Source organism: Triticum dicoccoides, chromosome 3B (assembly GCF_002162155.2).
Source record: "Triticum dicoccoides isolate Atlit2015 ecotype Zavitan chromosome 3B, WEW_v2.0, whole genome shotgun sequence".
Classification (NCBI taxonomy): domain Eukaryota; kingdom Viridiplantae; phylum Streptophyta; class Magnoliopsida; order Poales; family Poaceae; genus Triticum; species Triticum dicoccoides.
In genome coordinates, this window is record NC_041385.1 from 310,336,570 (window position 1) to 310,341,777 (window position 5,208).

Below are 5,208 nucleotides of genomic sequence, written 5' to 3' on the forward strand. Positions count from 1 at the left end.
GCAAACAGTGGGTTGATTCTAAAAGGGATAGGCACTTTTCAACAGAAGTGCATGACGGACCAAAAATATGACCTCATTTTATTTGTTTGATAGATATCGTATTATTCGTTATTGTTCGTTCGGTGAAATTTTCTAATATTTGATTGTTGTGTTTCTAATTAGAGCACCCCATAATCACCCAATACGAGGGGATGATAAATGAAAGATACTGATTATAAATTTTAAAGAGCCCGTGGCAACGCACGGGCGTTATACTAGTACAAGAAGTAGTATAGTACTAATTTTTTTTTGTTTCTCGGGAGAGGAGAGGAAGCGGCCACCCAACCCCCAACCCCAGCCCAGCCCCAGCCCGTTCCCCTCCCCACCCATACCGCCGCTGCTGGAGCCACCCACCGCCCCGCCTCCCTCACACAGACCTCACCGCCGGCCATGGCCTTCCCCAACAGCCGCCGCTCCGGCCCTCTCCCCCTCCCCTCCCCTTATCACAAGACAAGAGAAGAGAAGAGGGAGGGAAATCGATCGCGACCGAGCAGGTCAAGCGGCGACAATGGCGCGCCCAGACCCGCCAGCGTCGTCGTCGTCGAGCTGGGCTGGGCGGCGCAGTCCGGTAGAGTAGGAATGAGGGGGCGGTGGGACGCCTCCCCTGCTCGAGCTGCTCCAAGCGAGCGACCACAGCGCCGGATCCACCTCCACAACCACCCCCCGGCGGCCACGGAAGGTCAGGGACCTTCGTCCGGTCCGTGTGCTTCTTCTCCATGGAGCTCCGACACCGCAGCAGCCGCATCCATGGAAGGTCCCTCTTCTCCTCCCCGCCTCTCTCTCCCTCCCTCCCTCTGTTTGTTTCGATCTGGAAACTGTCTGATTCGATTTCCTCACATGCGCACGTGCTTCTTCCGCTCTCCGCTGCTCCAACCCTAGTGCCGACGCCATGGACCTCGTCAATCGTGGTTTGCTGCTGCCGCCGACCGTTTCCCTGACAAGTTGACACCAAAGCCACCATTGTCAAAGCCGCCGTTGGCCGGCGTTGCCACTGGTCGCTGCTCCACGCATCTTGTCGGTGCTGCGAGGCGATGCCATCTACATATGTTGCTGCAGCCTGGGAGGTGGCAGGGTCTCCAGGTATGCACACTGCTCACGCCCATACCCACGGCTGTAGCGTCGCTCTGCTGCATGAATCATTCCATCAGGCTGCTAATTCCAACCACCTCTTCCGATTTTGCGAAGGTGATGCCCTCTTTGCTGCCCAATCGTTGAAGATGCCATAGGACGAGATCCTCTGCTGCTGCTGTGTCTGGTGGTTGAAGAAGGGGTGTGCTGGGAAGAGGAGGCAGTGTTGAGAGTGCTCGATCTGGAACAGGACGAGCTTGGGCTGCATCGGTGTGTTTGCTGCTGCTGAATTTGCTAACTACTACTGCTCCCTATAGCGTTATTACATTTGGCTTCGTGCTTTACCAACGACCTCTCCTTCTAGACCTGGCTACGCAGGTCATCGGAGACGGAGAGGATAGTGGAGTATATAGTAAGTACTTTGTTTTCTGTGTGTGGCTAATGGGTTGATTCCATTTTATGCAGGCTCTGGTTCTCAACCTCCAACATGAGTCCCTTTCTTCCGTGCCTCGAACTCCATGAGTCATCATGGGCACTGCAGATGCGGAGGAGTTTTTCCGGGGCGATCTGCTTGTTCCCGGTCGCGCTGGTGTCAACTACCTCGAGCCACTATGACCATCCCAACCACGCTCACCCCCCTGTAAGTCATGTGTTTCTCCTACCAGATCAAAACAATTGTCAATTTTTGGAGTACAGTTGTGTATCAGATCCGTTCATGATTGAAATCGTGGTCCCCTAAACATGTGATTTGTGAAATGTTTAGGAACGAATTGTTTGTGGATCTGCAAAGGGGGATTCAATTAATTTTCAGTTGTAGAAAAGGGAGAAGGGGGATTCAATTAATTTTCCTCCTCAAGATCAAAGAAACAAAATCTTTGTGGCGATGATAGAAGGGTTCACGACTTCACGTTAATACACAGACTATTGGTAAGGGCATTAAAACATATATCTGGTGTGAAATGGTCGTACATGCTTGATTAGAATATTTTCAAGTGTTGTAGGTGTACGGCTGTGGGGAAACATTTTCATGGTCTAATTTTCTAATTAATGTATGCACGAGACATGAATCTTGGATTCTAAACTTTTCCTCGATGTTTGGGCTTCCTCTAACTTTTCGTATATTGCACACAACACAACACATAGATTCATGTCTTCCATGCTTGCTGTCTTGTAACAAACAGATGTTGGGATGAATACTAATTTCCTAAATGATTTGAACTCATGTTGTTTTCTATTCTACTGTCATTGGTTCATCATTCTGAACCATTCAATTGTTGGAACTCCGGCATATATTGGTCCTGAAGTTATGCTGAAGAAAGAATATGATGCAAGCTATGATCCATCCTATTTTGTGCTTTAAACGGTCTGCTGCATACTCTGCCATCTGCTGCATAACTTAATTCTGTTTGCTCGGCCATAAAAGCCTTACTTGATTTCTGAATCTTCCATTCACCTTTCGTTGTCATGAGTGGTGAATGGTCTTGAGGAGTAACCATTTAGATACTGTATGTTTTTTTGCTCAAACACGATCTCGACATTGATAATAGCAGAGAGATAATATACGCCTTATAATCTTGTAACTGTAGAAAAAAGTATAGATAACCCCCAGAAGTATCCTGTTTGGATCACATAACCCCCCCATGTTTAAAACCGAGTTCTTAATCCCCTGAACTATTCTAAACCAGACATATCACCCCCTAGCACCCACTTAAGTAGTTTGGGACCGTGCTTTTGCATATGTGGCGCCTGGGCTGGGCCCATCGACAGGCCACGTCGGACTGGGCCTACTGGGTGCGGTCTAAATGACGCCCTCGAGCAGGTTCGACCCAGACTAGGCCTCTTCGCCTCCCAATTTAGCGTGAGCTTTTTAATTTTTCAGCAGTGTACTACAGCAAATTGTTGATCATTATACTGTTCTGTATGCAATGCTATGTTAAAGAAGGAAACTTTTGACAACAAATATTTTATGACTGTACTATTCTGTATGGAATGGTGTGTTGCAAGATATTTTATCAGAAGTGTGCATATTATTGGCATCAAATTCAGAAATAGACAGCAAATTTCCATAGCATTGAAGATCTTAAATTCACACAATAAGTTCCATGGAATACTCAGGTTCAACCTGATAAAAGCTACAGGTCTTTGACATGCAAAACTCCACAAACGACACTTAATTGTCAAGGAGTTTGATGTTTCACATCAAATAAAAGCACACACTTCTATCTGGTGTTACACATCAACTACGTGACATTGAAAAACAATCTGGGCATTCACTTTTTCCCAGTGAGAAGTCATTCCAGCCTGTTATTTGTTTGCACTTGCATCTGCTGTGAGCTTGAAGAAGCCCTGTTGTGAATGCTCAGATTGTATGTGCATCTGCTGTGAGCTTGAAGAAGCACTTGCATCAACTACGTAACTATATGTGCAGAAGTAGTTGTGGTGTTCCTTCCACCTTATGAATTAGTCTGTGAAGAGGTGAATAGTCAGGAGCCCCATGGAGCCAAACAAACATTATGTTCAGGCTACAGATTATATTCATACTACAGCTTGAGTCTGAATTTGTATTGATACACGAAAATGTCATGTGTGCCAAGAAAAGTATGTTAACTGTACAATCAATTTTGGTGTGCATTTCTTATTTATTTTTGAGTCGGACGTGTGCATTTCTAATTAGAAGTAGAAGAAGAAAGATGTGACACGGACTTCCTAAGATCACATACACATAGTTGAATAGTATAATTAGAATAATAATAATAAAATCCAAAAAGCTTATTTATTTTGGCTACAAATTTGCTGGAGTGTTATAGATGTGCATACCATTTCGTGAAGGAATAACATAAATGGTGGTCGGGACAAATGAAAATTGATCATTTTTAAAGCTTCTTGGAGCATCGATTTTGTTTAATATTGTGCAAAGCATCACAAATATTTTTTCTTCATGAAATTTTGCACATAACCAAAAAATGTAATTTTGTTGGGGAGCAGGATTGCACATGTGATCTAAGATAAAGATATAAGTACTGTTAGACATGAGACCTACTCGCGCACATGTCAATCTCAATATGCATCTTGTTGTTCCGTGCAACGCACAGGCATCTTACTAGTGTTATCCTAAAATTGGCTAATTGTGGCTCATATTGTTTTCCCTAGGTAGCTCATGGCGAGTGATGGTGTTATCCTAAAATTGGCTAATTGTGGCTCATATTGTTTTCCCTAGGTAGCTCATGGTGAGTGATGCGTGAGCCGTCTCGATCCTTTTGCTATGTTATTATATTTTAGCCATGAAGGATTTACTGCTTGTCAGTTCGTAGTGGTTCCGGCTGTTTGCTGAACTTCTGTTCTTGCTTGTGCTATTTTTTTTACTGTTTAGATGGCTCAATTTACTTCCAATTTTACTCTTGAGTTTTCCCATGCATGCATACTCTTATACCCCTCCTACTTGCTTGTTGGTCCTATGCTCTGCCTTTGTGAGGTGTAATTGTTCAATTTTGTTCATAGTCGAGCATTGGATGATATTGTATTTGTCATGATGTGCATGGTTCATGAACTATGCTAACCTGCAGCTTCGTTGTACTACTGATAGTAGGATAATGCAAGTTTTGACAATACATGCATGTTTCTGCATCATAATAATCTTCTTCTTCTAGTCTTCTTCTAGTCTTCTTCTTCTAACTTTCTTCTTTCCCATTTTACAAATTTGCTTAAGATCATGGAAGCTTGGGTTTATGGAGTGCTTGTATTTAGTTTTTGTTTTGACGTTGTGAAACTTGCTACCTATGGATGAAATTGTGTAATATTGATGAAACTATGTATATGTACGGATGAAACTGGCTACTATTGGTAACATGTGTTGGATATATATGTGTTCATGACTATTGGTAATATGTGTTGAATATGCTATATTGGTCATATAAATATATTTGTGTTTGATTTTCTGTGAAAAGGAACTGATATAAGAAAAATCAAAATTAAATGGGGCAATATAGTCACTTTTCCATTTGCTGGCAGATGGCAAAGAGGCCACGTGTCATCTACATGTAAAATTTGGGCTGGCCTATTTGGGCTCTTTGCCATCTGCTGGCATATGGCAAAGAGCCTGCA

The 5,208-nt window shown here is 43.6% G+C and overlaps 1 long non-coding RNA gene across 3 annotated transcripts; it reads left to right on the plus strand.

Moving 5' to 3' along the window:
• The first annotated feature begins 347 nt into the window (after positions 1 to 347).
• Positions 348 to 4,956, plus strand: LOC119275963. Of its 3 annotated transcripts, none has more exons than XR_005136125.1 (5): positions 348 to 1,119; positions 1,225 to 1,377; positions 1,573 to 1,747; positions 1,871 to 2,034; positions 4,258 to 4,956. It is a non-coding gene; the product is annotated as an uncharacterized LOC119275963 (long non-coding RNA). The 3 variants fall into 3 exon arrangements; XR_005136126.1 differs by lacking the exon at positions 4,258 to 4,956 and having other exon boundaries at positions 348 to 793; positions 919 to 1,119; positions 1,871 to 2,329; XR_005136124.1 differs by lacking the exon at positions 4,258 to 4,956 and having other exon boundaries at positions 351 to 1,119; positions 1,871 to 2,329.
• The last annotated feature ends 252 nt before the right edge of the window (positions 4,957 to 5,208 follow it).